The following is a 15,796-nucleotide window of genomic DNA, read 5'->3' on the forward strand; positions in this document are numbered from 1 at the left end:
GTTTAAGGAATAAACAAGTTTTCACTACCAAAATTAAGTATGACTTGTATTAAATCACCATTTATAAATTTCTAACTTGTAATTTTCAAAACAGTTTTTCCAAGAGGATTAATTATTTTCAAATTAACTAAGTGAGATTTTAATTAATAATAAAACTACGACACATTCGCTACTAATTAACTGGTGAAGAAGTTATTTTCTATATGAGTGAGTTGAAATGTGACTAAAAGCAAGAAAATAAAAAAAAAGATTATTTTGAGCGCAAGGTTTCATTGTGTTTAGTTCATCATAGTTGAGAAACAAGTTAATTAATGAGAAAAGCAGATTGTGCATCATATGCAGTAGCAAAAAGTGTTATTATCTTTACTTGAGTCTTTGTTGGTAACTCGTGATGAAAACACGCTACATTCGCGAGAAAATCCGATAATTTGAAAATTCTCGTCTGTCCGGCTTAAATCATAATTTTCAATTCATATAAAATAAACAATAAACAAAAGGTGTTTTCTAGGTGTTGCTGTTTACTTGCATCTATTTTGTTTCATTAGTAGCGCTTTAGGGTATTTATTTATGCAGGTTTTTTAATGAACACCTCAGTTGAATCATAACGGAAGTAGGGTAAAAGCATAACTGGAATCGTTTTAATTTTCTGTGTAAATTTCATTTCGCCGTTATGGAAGCTCATCAGCTATCGCGAACATAATTTCGTAGGCGCGGTTTTTACTTGGTTTTACTTGGATCATGATCGCTGCCCTTAATTGCGATTCGCATTTTGATTAATTCATGACGTAGCCATCGCATATTCATAAAAGCTGCTCTGGCATAAGAACTAAAATTTGTTATCACTCGCAACGATGAAATGGAAATTTAATTAGCCAAAAATGCGGACTCGACAACACTATATGCACCTTACAACAATATTTGCTACTCCTCACAGCTAAATTTTAACTGATAAATTTTTCAGCAGCATTAACAATTCACCCTTGTATGAAACCATTATTACACTGCACAATCTGTACCCTCGGCTCTTCATCCACCACTCGCACCTTACACTTATCTCGTAAATTCCGCAAGGCTGAGCCAAATCAACCCTTCCACATATTTGCACGAACTCAACTTTTTTACAATTTCAACACATATGTTCACCCTGTGGACACAAACAAAGAAAATTTTAACTTAATTATTTACAATTTAAATTCACAACTTTTTCAAATTTTGATTAAACTACTCGATGAGGAATAAAAATTATTAAAACATGTTCTTATTACCAACCCAGGAAAAATAGTAATTATAATGTGGCGTGCAAAAACATTAAAATAAAATTTGCATAATTAATTGATAAGTTCATTCATAATTTTAAATATAAAATGCAAATTGGGGAAGTTACTAGGATCTTGCGTTAGATAATTGAATTTAAATTATTTTACATAAATTTGTCATGAATGTACCGAGAGTTCATTTGACACTAACCAATTATTAACAAACAAAATGCTGTTTGCGTGTTTCATTCATTAACTCAATATAAAACTTGAAAAGAAAATTAGTGAAACCTCCAGCTAAAATCAGCGGAGTGTAATAACGCCTTAAGTGAAACGTAATTTTAATTGACCGGCGAAGCCACATGTTATTTGATATAAAGTTTAAAAAATAAATTAATTGCCCCCGGATATGTTAGAGTTTTGATTTGATGTTGAATGAAAAAACTTTTTGATCTGCATTTTGTAACAAAACATTGTTGTTAAAAACGCAAACCTTTATTCGTTTGATATCCCGCTTTATTTTAAATTTGTAATAAATAATTAACAACATGAGCATGTAGCGTGTTTGAGGGAGAATAAAATAATTAAATAAAACTGAGTTTTGTGAAAATATGATACATTATCTCATTGAGATGAAGCATTTAGGGAAACAATGTGATCAGAAGCAAACAAAATCAATTTTTACAATATTTTTTTTAAACTTCTAATTTCCTTCATTCATCGATAACTATCGAATCAATTAACTGGCTTTCAATTATAAAGCCATTGTCTGTACAACTTCGATAAGAAAATTAGTTCGAGACAATTAAACAATAGACGGATCAGTCACACTGATAACAATTTTGCATGGAATTAGGCGCGGAACAATTTATGTTTCCGTGCACCTCGGGCATAGTTTTCGACCACAAACTTGCGAATTACGATATATTCGCATTCAAGTTCGGTGCCAGTTTTTGTTCGGTCGTTGCCTTGGCACAGTGCTCGCTCGTGTATGAATTCCTTAAGGACCGACCAGTTGCTACTCTTTTACGCATAATTCTGCAAAATTTTAACAAACACGCTCACTCATAATTTATTTATTTCACCTGTCTCGAACCCAAACATGGGTTATATCTTAGCTAACCGTGATAAACAGGTGACATTTTAGCACAACCCACTGCATCCTACTTTTAGCCCATTCTATAGATTATAGCACCGCAACAGCCCCATCTGTATCAAATTTAATTAAATTTTCTTGACGATAATGGACAGTTCACATATTTATATTTAATTAATAATTACAGGAACAGTATCGTAATGGATCAAATGTAAATAACATTCGATAATGTTGTGTTGTTACACTGAAGTAAGTGTTATGGCGCCGCTCCACCAAGTCCATTACGAGCTTGTCGTAGAAGAGAGCCAACATAATGTATTAATGACTTTAATTAATACATTATGGCGAAAATGGACATTTTCACTTTGCAAGATCTATTTAGGACAGTAACGTGTCCCATCTAACAGCGCTGCCAACATAAAATTAAGAGAAATTGTTTACCTAATCCAACTACTTTTACAACACAACACATGATACATTTCCCCGAATGAAACGCATATTTGTGGCGAAAAAATTGGGGACAAGATATTTCCAAGATTAAATTGACAACCAGAGAATGGTATTTTTGGAATGCTGTAATCGCAGTATATCTCTCTCTTGGAATGGAATTATTAAAGTGGCTGGAATTATTGAGGAAATATATAAATATGAATTACTTTTATATATGTCCATGTGACATTCCATAATCGAAAAAAATAATCATTTTAAAATAAACCGAAGGTGAGACCAATATTTTAACTGTGCGCTAATCGAACACAAAACATTTATTTTTTCGTCACCAGTTAATCTGACCCATTTATACAAGCTGTTCCGCCTAAACCCCACATTAAAAATATTGGGAGTTCTATCAATGATATTTATCTAAAATTTTATTTGTAGCCATAATCGGTTAGGTTCTGCCAATGAAAATATTTTCAAGATGGTGACACTTCCTGTTACACCGGAAGGGGATATTAACTTCGTAATTTTAAATAAAAGTTTTTTATTGCGTTTTTGGATTACTCAAGTGATTTTGAGAGAGTTTTCATTGGCCTTCCATATACCTAAGTTTAACCGTTTTCAAAATACTTAGATCTTTTTAAAATTTTTTGAATTTGAATCTTCCTATTTAAAAATCGATAACTACCATTTTTTTTATTATGTTAAAACCGTATTTGGGTATACGAGAGAGAAAGGTTAGATATTTCCTTTTGGTGCATTCATAATTGGAAAAATAATTCACAAACCGCCAAAATGTAAGGTTACGTTTAGGAAACTTCAAATACTCTTAACTCAATTTTTCTAGATGAAACACCACAATTTTTTTTCACTAATAAATGCAGGAGAATTTAGTTCTGTTTCGATCTGTATTAACATTCCCTATACCTATGTTTGATAGTTTTCAAATTATAGTAACTTCTTTTGATATTGTGAGAAATTCATAGGTTGTCATAGAAATAAGAAAAAAAATAGAATATCAAAGATATTCAAATTGAAATTAAATAAATTTAAATTGTATTCACGAAAAGAATAACACAATAGTGAAAAAAAACTTTGCGTTTTTTCAGTGAGAAATATTTCCATGGCAAACTATCATGGATAGTATTGAATTTCTTCCATTGTAAAAAAAAATGTCAAAATAACTTGGAAATCATAAATTTAGGTATAGGGAATGTTGATACGGATCGATGCAGAATTAAATTCTCTTTCATTTAGTAAAGAAAAAATTGGGGCCTTCCATTTGAAAAACATCAGTTACGAGTATTTGAAGTTTCCCAAACGTAACCTTAAATTTTGGGGTTTTGTTAATTATTTTTCCAATTATAAATACACGAAAAAAAGATCTAACCTTTCTTTTTCATATGCCCAAATACGATTTCAAAATAATTAAAAATTGTAGAGTTAACGATTTTTAGAGAAGAAGATGCAAATTAAAAAATTTCAAAAAACGGTTAAATTTAGGTATAAGAAAGTCTGATAAAAACTCCCTCAAAATCACTTGTGTGATCCAAAAACGTAATAAAAATATAACTTTGAGTTGATACATATTTCCGGCGTAGTCGAAAGTACTGCCATCTTGAAAAATGGAGCAGGATCTAAACGATTATGGCTATAGTCAAAATTTTCGATAAATATCACACCCAATACTTCTAATGTGGTCTTTAGCCAGAACAGCCTGTATATTATAATTTTACGTTTTACTTCAATTTAATGACTGCATCAAACGTAAAATTACTCTTCACCAACAGGCGGATCGGTAAAAAACACAGCAAATTATTATATCAATAAAAAACACCAATACATTTAAAAAAGATTTTATTACACAGATACATTTATTATACGAATGGCAAAATTTGCTTCTGTTCAATGCTATTTTATAAAATGATGGAATTAAGCTTTGTGAAATAGAATCGCAATTTCCGTTCTAGCTCGTTAGATTTGTTTTAGTGATAAAAGGGATTGTAAGATGAATTGAATGAGCATATGTAACGAACATGTTATATGATGGTAGGTTTTTCATAATAATGACTTTTACGACTTTATCCGTTTCGGAACTCCTTGAACCGCCTTAATATGAATAATGTGGTATCTGAGAAGAGTGCCATCAAAAAATATCATTTCGAATGTGTTGTAATATATTTTAGCACTCGAATTTTCCGCCAAAAGGGTTTAAGTCTGCGAAATTTATGCGCCTATATATGTAGCAACATTATTTATTCCGCAACACGGCAACACAACAACACTAAAATTCGGGCAACATGCCATAAATTATGTTCTCTCAAGAATTGACTTATAGATGAAACGCTAACGCCGACCAACCTGACGACAATGCGGTTTCTGTTACCAAAGCTGAGCTTAAAGCAGCTGATCGTGGGAATCAAGAGGGAAAATTTTTCACGTAACTAAGTTAATCTGCTCTAAATAAAGAATGATAATGGAAAGAGAACGCTTTGTCTAATTTGCGCCATAAAGATCTTAAAACAAAGTTAATTTGAACAGATCTTTACGGACTTAAGACTGCCAGCTCGGTAAATAAGAATACAAATGAACGAATCTTCAAGTTAATTTTTAAAAGTACGTGCCATAAACATACATACGTGCCATAAACTACTACGTATTAATGAAATACAGCTGAGAGAGGAGGCAAATGCTAAAAACTGCCCCTTTCTGCTATAATTTATAAACTCGAAGACGTGTTAAGTGTAGATGGCGTGCAGTTAAGAAACAATGACTCATTAAGAGTAAAAGGAAGTGGAAGGTGGAATTGTTCGACTAAAGCCATCTCGAATCTAGTTAAAAAATTCCCACATAAACTGCAAGAATATTGCTGTATTTTATTGCCGCATCCTGGTTAAACAGATACAAAAATGGCAACTTAATAAAATAAACGAGTAAAGTAGTCAGAACAATAACACCAGAAATAAATAAATGTGTAGCTTGAGTAATGTTATCGTTACGTATTCCGAATGCATGAATTTAATAAACGTAAATTTAAGGCTAAACTAACTTTGACACTTACTGAACCCTCTAACCACAATAAGTGATTTACAACTTGTTTGCGTATTTTGCAGGCCACCGAAATTTAACATACTAATGATGACAGCTGCGACCGAAAAACTCGAGAGCGCATTTAGACCTTTTATTGGGAGCGTTACGCTAATTTCTTTAATTAAACACGCCTGATTAAACACCGGACACTAGTTTACCCCAAAATCAACCTATAAAAGCTTTACTGCTCTATTTTCCTGTGCATCAGAATGTTAACTTTCTTCGAAATTAAACTGAAAATGTACCACTCAGACTATTTTCATTTCAGATCTGATTAAGAAAAAGACTGAAAGCAAAGCTATTTTTCTTTTTGAGTGCATCTTTCAATCCAACTCGACCCATTTCCAAGGTTATTAGTTGTATTACGGAAGTGTTTTACGTTTTACAATTTTTGCTTAATTATGTTAAAATCTTTTAGCCTACGTAAGTAAATAAACATCGAAATTTTATGTAAATTTCATTTAATTTACAGTAAAAAGGTTGTTTTTTAATATTGTTGCACAGTCAAATCTGTATTTGTTTTCAGCAATTTTTTTTCTTTTAGTTTTACTGCCTTCATTAATAATATTTTTTCTTCTACGAAAGCCTTATTTTTAAGTTTATTAGTTACGTTACTGCCAGTAATAGCAAACCAATTCTAGGTTTACGTCGGGTTTGGCCTGAGTCTGGCCTCAAACCGATTTTCCTGCTAAGTTCCAAAATTTGATTGAGTAAAAATCTGTCAACATAATGGTTAGGAAATTGGCTATAATCTGGCACATTTGGGGTGGAATTGCGGTTAATTATGGCTCTTGTTGGGAAAGTGGGACTGTCAATAATCGAGCGGAAATGGAAAAAGTGCAGCCAAGCCATTTGTCTTGTTGCACTTTTTCTGGTTTAAGGTGGTATAAATGTGGCTCCCGTCGCGCACAGAAGCATTAGCATAGACATTGGGTATATATTATGCCACCCGAAGCTTAATTCGTTTTGAATTTGAAGTTCACCCTTTGGTGTATTTGGGTAAAGTTGTGCGTAAGTTTGTAAAAGTGGTGTAAATGCCAACTACGGAATGAAATGTTTTTGCCGTAATGGCATTTGGCATTTTGCCGCATGTCGGTCGTAAGTTGAAACTTGCCGAACCACAGAATCAGACGTAAAAACAATATTGACCTCAGCTCGGAAAACCGGCTTATCCGGCGTCACTTTCCAACCAAATTTCAATCGGATTTGTGCGAAAAAGGAGGCAATTTTGAAAAAAACGTGCCTCAAGAGATAGCTTTGTGCATCTCGACCAGACTTACCCTATTAAATCATTGATGAGAGGGAATGTTTACAATAGGTTGAGAACACTGGAAACGTGACATTGAAAATCGTCGGCTGAATAAGACCTTCCACGCGCGATTTTCATCAGAAACTGACTCACCCGACGTTCTTCTCGATGTCGTGGCTAGCGCAAGCGCCGCGACGCTCTGCTGTGCGACGCTGCTAATCAGGTCTGCTGAAAGATGTACTTTGCAACCCACCACCCGAACCAAGAACCATGCCCCTCACCAATTAACGAAAGCTTCACTAACCGCTAAGTGACGTGTACAAAGTGACGGCGGTTTGTTATCACTTATCAGTGTTGTTCCGCAGCTACATTCAGTGCGTACTGAAATCAAAGTTGCCCATGCAGGTACTGATTTCAATAAAATTGTACTGCACTTTAATTTGAAACTTTGTTACAAAACAAATTACAAACATACATTTTCATTGAAAAAAATTTATAACGTGAAAAACATCAAATATTAATCTATTACCTAACAATAACAAATAAATGTAAGTTTTTTTTTTACAAAGATCAGTTTTTTTCAAACTTAAGAGTTACAAAGATTTCTAAGAGGTTTCCATTTTTGTTCTTCACCATAAAGTTGTAGGAAATTTACTAACACTAAAATTGCACCAACTGTTTTAAAGTCAAGTCTGTTTCAAATTTTGCTCTTATTTAAAGAGAAATATGAAAAGCCCCTTTCAGCAGAAGCAAATAAATGAGATAAACTTACTTTAACTACACGCATTAAATTATAGAACATTGGTTCATCAAGAAGGTTTTTATATTTTTAACCTTGTCCAAAATTATTATATTAAAGATTAAATTATTAAATTAATTAAAATTTTTATTTTAGTATTTATAACTAAATTACCACATTCAGTGTGTGGTGACAAGTTTATAAATTTAGCATTTCATGAGTGTAGAGCGTATTATAAATGTATAAATTTGCTTCTAAGTTTGGATCATCAAATGGATGATCCAAACTTATAAGCAAATTTAAATATTTGTCTTCAAAATTAAATATTCCTTTAATTTGACTGCAGAATTTTTTTGATTTTTTATTTTAGACAAAATTGTACCCGCTTAAAAACAGGCTTTACAATAAGTTGGTGTGTACTGCAATAAGATAGTGTAATACTGATGTACTGATTTTTCAGTCATTGACCTGTAATTAGTAGTGCAGGAACAATCACAGGACAGTTGTGGTATGTTATCGATGGTCAGTAAATAAAAAAATATGCATATATCCACAACGTATAACATTGGAAGCAATTTTTTGTGGTCAAGATGAAACAGACTTCGAAATAACACCTGAAATGTGACCATAGCAGGGCGTTTCGCTACCTGCACAAAACTATGAACATAATATCCATCATCGTATTAGACTTCTGGCATGTTAAGAGGACACATACACTGCTTCAACGCAATTTCATACGTTCCACTTGCAATATTGCTAAAATTTCCGCACCTGCTGCTCACAAACAACATTCTCGTGTAATTTCATTACTTTTTTGCTTTACATGACTCTACAAACACTAAAACATATTTGAATAAGACTGAAAGTAATGTTTACGGCTCCCTTGAGAACTATCCGAGGAAATAAGCTAAATTTAAATTAGTTAACTCAAAAACTACAACTTTCTAAAGTATACAGTGTGTCCCCGGATAGGTAAAGCAAATCTTGTAAAAGATAAAAAAAATTGATTCAAATTTTCATTTTTTGGGGCTTAGCCCTGCTTGGTTAAAGATTAATGTAACACAATTTTAATTTTAAAAAATCAAGTATGCTTTGACAATTTTCACAAAAACTAGTTTTCTGTAAAGTGCCTTTTATGTGACAAATAGACAAAAAGTTATTAAGAAATAACTATTTATGAAATAAGTTACGAAATGGAAGTCTTTTAAACACGCGACGTGAAATTGACCAACGAGGCGAACGCCGAGTTGTTCAACACGTCAAGTGCCTAGTCACTTCTTTTGCAACATGAATTTTTTTTAAATAAATGGAAAATGTGACATTTGACGTTGTCAAATTGACAGAATTGCAAAGTTGCCTACTTATTATTTATAAGCAATAATTTGCGAAAAAATATCGAAAAATTTGTGCACATAATTTGGAAATATGAGTAATTCCGATGTGATTTCTGATATCGAAAATGCAGCAGAAGCCGCAATGAATACTCTTTATACCAGAGAGATTAAAATCTATGTATCAAGCAACTTACCACAAATTTGAAATTTAGTGCAAAAAGAAAAATTTCGTTACCATCACGAAAAAGGTAGTTTTGGCCTCTCAAGCTTCAAAGATTTGGAAGACACAGCCTCGTGTTTGCCAATTTCTTCTACGTCTTCACGTGTTGAAATATCGCAAAGAATCAAAATTGTCAAAATATCCCGGCTACAACCTCATCAAATGTTCAATTTTCTAATATTCATAATTGTACTTTCAACATGTATAATTATTATAAACAAACAATAGGCAGTTTATTTTGTGTTTTTTTGACAATATTTGCTGGGTTTCTTTTGAAATAAAAAATGACGTTACATGACATTTCTTTTAGCCATTCGAGCCTAAAAGTATGTCATTTCGAAACCATAACAACAATCTAAATATTAACTTTATATGATGATTGTAGAAAAAGTTGTTTAGAATCAACATTTAGGCCTGTATTCCAAATTTGAAAATCATCAACCAATTATGATTTTTTGTTTTTTTCTGCGGAAATTACTTCGTAATCGTTTTAAAATTAGGTCATTTACCTATGCATTAATTTGCGGGCGTAAATAGTGTCTTTTGCGCCCTAAGTCCTAAAAAACCAGCAATTATTATTGAAATATGTAGTTACAAACAATTAGATAATACCTAATAATAAAACCTTAAAAACTAAAAAAAAAATAACAAAATAATTTGTTTACATCTTCTTCAAAGTCAACAATTGACTTTGCTGTATATTTCATAGAATAATGGAACCAAAAGGTAGATGAGCAAAATTTCTGCGACTCTGCTTGGAAAATAAACAAGTAAAACGTTTTCGTAGCAAAAATTCATTGAAAGTTTTTTCATAGATTTCTCTTGATTTTCGTGGCAATAACTCAAGTGTTACAGTTTTCGCTTCTTCGGCTAAAATAGCTTTTCTTCTTGTTTTTCGTTTTCGGACATATTTTTATCACAAATTCAACTTCTTGAAAAAACACGTCAATAATTTTTTTGTATTTTGTTTTTATTTATTTGCATCACAGTAGCAACCAACAACAACTCGATTTTTCAGAACGAATCGTGCCATTTTTTTTCAAAGCTTAAAGGTGGATTTTACAAAAAATCTTATTTGCATTTTTGGCGTGAACGGCAATTTTGGCCCTTTAGCGTCTTATAAACCCTCGGCCTTTTGCGCCTCGGGCTTATAATTCCGCCGCCAGCCAAAATCGCCTCCTTCACGCCCTTAATACAAAAACAGCTTTAATTTATTAACAGAAACGTCAACAATTTATTTAGTACCAATAATAGTAATAATCTACATGTATTTTTTTTATTCGTAGTAAAAGAACTGTTAAAAATAAAATTCTTTGATTTGTGAATTAACAAACATATAAAAATGAAAAATCATACTTGGCAGATGATTCTGAAATTTGGTATACGGTCCTAAATGTTGATTCTAAACAACTTTTCTTAATAACTTTTTGTTGTATTTGCCACAGAAAAGCTACGATACTCTAGAAAAAAAGATTTTTTTTTTAATTTTCAAGGGAAAACTAAAATTATTTTAGAAATTAGTCTTTAACCAAGTAGGACTGAGCCCCAAAAAATAAAAATTTAAATTAAGAATTTCTTAACTTTTATAAAACTCGTTTCACTTATCCGGGGGCACACTGTATAATCATTTATTAATAATAAACTTCTACACTTTAAAACTTTTAAATGAATTAAAATCGATTAGGCGATAAACATCGAAAGTTTGCATGCATTATAATATATTGTGCTAGAGAAGACTCACGAAGTAATAAAAAACTTTTCCTAAGTTATAGAGAAATGTCAGAATTAATAGATTTATCTAATAGGTATTTCAGCAGGTGCACTTCATCCAGGAAAAACTCGCACAAGCGGAGCGTCCTGCTGAAAGCACTTAGAATTTTATTGTTGCAGTAGGACTTTCGTCTCGAATCTCGAAATTCAAAAATTACATTTAATTATTTCTTCACCCTAACTCAAACACTGTCAAAAAATTGAAAAAAAATCAATCATAACTATTGCCAGTTAACTATTTCCATATTATTAATTATTACATTTTTGGAATAAATTAATTTTTGCTTTATTGTAATTATTTTTGTTATTAAGTATTAATTAACCTCTGACAATGTGTAATTCACAAAACCAAATTAGCGCCAGTGACATTTATCGAAATAAAATTATACGAAATTTTTAACATATTGCAAACGCAACGCTCAATTTGTAGAGTAACAACAGCCTGGCGGTTAAAATTCGTTTGATTCATCGCTGACAGTTTAATTGGCAAGTTGGCGGAGTTTCCGGGAAAAAGTCAAGAAGTTAGAGATATTTGTTTGCCATAGTATAAAAACTTTGTCCGCGATTTAGCAGTTAGGCCGAATTTTATTTTGTAAATAGGTAATAAAATCGTAAAAGTTTTAATTGTAGTTTGATTGTGTTATAAAATGTTTGAAGTTGTCAGTTGTCGCGGAGAAAGCCAGCAAACAGTGGCGCCTTCCAAGCGAGAGAATTGAAAATAAAATATCGCAGACTAATACATCTTTTGAAAAATACTTGAAATAACATCGCTGCCAAAATTCCCCTTGTTCGAGACTCTACAAAGTGCTATCGACTTGTCGAATGACTTCCTAACATCTCCGACAGGATTTCGTGTCAATTATGAATTAAAACAGCTGACAGGTACTTCAACGAGGCTTGTAAATAATTTTTTGCATATTTCCAATTTTCGTAAATAGTTTCGAGGGAAATAGAGATTCGCAAACGGGGTTTTCTCGGTGCAATGGTAGTGGTGTAATGCAAGTATATTGGTTTTATAATAACCAATCTGAGTTTCGCTTAATTTTCAGAAGTAGGATAGTCCCCAACAGACCCAACTACTTCTAATCTAGTTATTCTCATCCGATTTACTATTTGTACTTCAAAACACCAACGATTCTTCTTCTCACTAGAGCTTTGTCTTACTCTAATTACAGACCACTTTACAGTTCGAGAACAAAAGAAACAAAGGTCAAAAGCGATTTATCAAAAATAAATTTATTTGATTTTTCGCAGGAGGATAATCAATCGAGTTGACATTAAACGACTCCTGTGAAAATACCGTCGAACCTTAAGTCACTTTCAGTGATCTAGTTGAAATAAGGGTCTTTAGTGTGTGTCACACCGTGCAACAAGGGACCTCTGGATCTACTTCCACCTTCCTGTTTCAACTGTGCTCTGGATCTGTCATCGATTTAACACTGACCGCAGGCAATGTTCCGCTTTGTTTTTCCTCAAGACTTCGTAAAGCTTTATGATAACGCCAAAGTATTAAATCAGATGTTCGAACTTTTACACAAGCTAATTTTCAAACGGGGAGATAAAAGAACAATCAGTTTAAAAGGCATCGATATTGGCATCGATGCTCCAAATACCCGAATTGGAAACTGTCTCTAAAAGATTAACGTTAACTGATGCTTATGATTTTCATTAAATTTATTACAATTGCAAATATTAAAAGGAATCGTAAAACGGCGACGTACCATTTTGACATTTCCGTTTCTACGTAATTGGCTGGAAACAACATACATGCAGAATCAATTAAGGAAGGAAATTTTTGCTCTTTCTCCATTTAGAATCAGTTTTCATTTCATATCGATAAAAATTTATTCCAACAAAAAATCAGCATTAAATAAATTCATTAAAAGATTCTGCACAAGATTACAAGTTTTTGTTAGGTTCCACCATTTTTCGACTACACTTTTTACATTATATATTATTTAAAGGTTGGGACCGTACATAATATATAGGGTGTCCCAGCGATTTAAAAAAGTCCATTAAAATGACCTTTAAATGGTAAAATTAAAAAAAATATATAGGTCATTGATAGTTACTAATCTAGTCTATTGCCTAAAATTATTTTCAACTATACAGTGTGTCTCAAAAATAAGTTACAATACAAACTTGTGTTTTTTTAAATAAAACACTATATATCTCTTAGTGTTTTTGGATGTAGATTTTTATGACAGTGTTTTTACGCTTTATTGGTCGATTTTGCTTACTTTTAAAAACAAGACGGTTTTTTGACGAAAACATGCACTTTCTAAGAATTTATTACACAAAAAAGCTATAACGTTGTAACATTTTTTTAGTGTGTTGCATTTGCAAAGATAAAAAAATGAAGGTCTTGGTTAAAAGTTCATTAACTTAAAAATTTTAAATGAACACCCTATTTATTGTTTTTGCATTTAAAACATTATTAAATTGTCTTTATAACATTATTACTTGTAGTTGTTTATAATCAATAACTAAAAGGATATTTAAAGTTAAACATTAAAAAAAATAATTACTATTGTTTCAGTAGCCAAAAAGTGCACAGTTGCACAAGAGAGGGAAGAAATATAATTTAAAAATCACATTTGTGTTAAACTGAATTCATTATTCTTTATTTTTACAAAAAAAATAATTCAAATTTCAGTATCTATAACGACTTTTACAATCTCTCGATAAATCAACGGATAAGTGGTCCGTGGTGGAATTACTGTGGTTGCTATAGTATCAACAATGCCCAGATATTGATAGGCATTGCTGCTACAATTAATATGGAATGTTAAATATCTCTTCATTTATCAATTCTAGACAAAAGTTAATTTTTTTTAGATAGACAATTTATCAATCTATTAGATGCAAAAATAAAAAATAGGGTGTTCCATTTAATTTTTTTAAGTTATTTAACTTTTAACAAACTTTTTAATTTATTAATATTTACAAATGCAAAACACTAAAAAGTTCTGTACTTTCTTCTTATTAGAAGTAAGAAGAAAATTGTTCTAGCTGTCTTAGTTTTCGTGTAATATATTTTCAAAAAGTGCATGTTTTTGTCAAAAAAACCGTCTTATTTTTAAAATTAAGCAAAATCGACCAATAAAAAAACATTGTCATAAAAATCTACATCCAAAACTGCTAAGAAACATATGGTGTTTCATTTAAAAAACACAAATTTGTATTGTAACTTGTTTTTGGGACATGCTGTATGGTTGAAAATAATTTTAGGTGATGCACTAGATTAGTATCAATCAAGTGTCAATGCCCTATACATTTTTTTTTAAATTTTACCATTCAAAGGTCACTAATGATCTTTTTCATCTCGCTGAGACAGTCTGTATAAATCATAAATATAAACAATCAAACTTTTTCAATAGTTCAATAATTGTGGTGTGCAATAAAAAAAATAAAAGCTGACTGATGAATGTTAAAATACTTTTGTTTACTCTCTGGAATAATAATTTTTTCTAGATTTAATTTAACACTTTTAGACGAACATCATTTCTTAATAAATTATTCACATCATTAGCTAATCTGATCTTGTTTCTAGAAATTTACAAATAAAATGAATTTTTAATTTTAATTTAAATCCCATTTATAACAATACGTACCTATATGTATACCACCTTTGCCTTCTAATGAAACATTCCCTGGTTTGTTTATGTATTCAATTAACGGAAGGTTGAATAAATATGAAATGTATACTGAAAGCCACAAATTTTTCACTAAAGCTGTACAAATAACTGTCAATTTATTGAATCCATCATTGTAAATTAATACATGCGTTTGTTAAGCTTTGTTGCAGGAACGTGACCGCAATGGAAGATTTCTAGTTATGCCAAAACTGATCAAAAACATGCAGATACAGACGATTTTTTTAATGATTTTTTTCCCGTCGGCAAAAGCTGGCGAGGACAATAAGTCAGAGTTTTTATTAAAACGTCCGAGCGACACCATGCCCTTATTAATTTAAGTAAGAAATTATGAAACTCATTTGGAATTTCCAAGATGCTTTGTATCACATCTCGTGGGAAATGGGAATGCCGGTGGAGTCTCCTCAGGGTAATGTTAAATGACCTGAAACACGGCTTTCCTATGATCTCTATAACAATTGCTACTTTTTATGTTTCGTGTCGTTTTGATAAAAATTTCAGCGGTTCTATCGATTCCATTTGCGAAATGTAGTTTGCGTTCGGGGAGATTTTTATGTATTGAAAGGATGAAGACTAATGTTTCAAACAAGTGTCGCTTGCAATTACACCTGCACTCGGCAAAGAAAAGTCAATATTGGTGTCAACTCTAAGCATAATTCATTTAAATGCGTGGAAAATGTCACATAACTAAATGACGCGATCGATGGGAATGAAATATTCAAAATTTGAATAAACGTGGCATTTTAATAAGCTACTATTTATCACCCTCACCACCAGCTAAACTCCCTTAGATTTGTTATCGATCCTAGGATGTCGCCCGCAATCTCAGAATTAAATAACATCATGCATCTACATACATTTGTACAACACATTAATTAAAACTCAAAAAATTACATTTATTGTTTATTATATTCTAAAATAACACGTCATTATTAATAGATAATTGTT

At 31.6% G+C, this 15,796-nt stretch overlaps 1 protein-coding gene across 1 annotated transcript in view; it reads right to left on the reverse strand.

Annotated features, from left to right (window-relative positions):
- The window catches only part of LOC123006258, a 68,738-nt gene extending 61,455 nt beyond the window's left edge, over positions 1–7,283 (reverse strand). Inside the window, exon 1 of the mRNA XM_044400607.1 lies at positions 7,161–7,283. The gene's annotated coding sequence lies outside the window, so the exon portion shown is untranslated. The remainder of the gene's footprint in view (positions 1–7,160) is intronic.
- Positions 7,284–15,796: the final 8,513 nt, after the last annotated feature.

Source organism: Tribolium madens, unplaced genomic scaffold (assembly GCF_015345945.1).
Source record: "Tribolium madens isolate multiple individuals breed KSU strain unplaced genomic scaffold, Tmad_KSU_1.1 Scaffold_2;HRSCAF=44;Tcas5.2_LGX, whole genome shotgun sequence".
NCBI classification, from domain to species: domain Eukaryota; kingdom Metazoa; phylum Arthropoda; class Insecta; order Coleoptera; family Tenebrionidae; genus Tribolium; species Tribolium madens.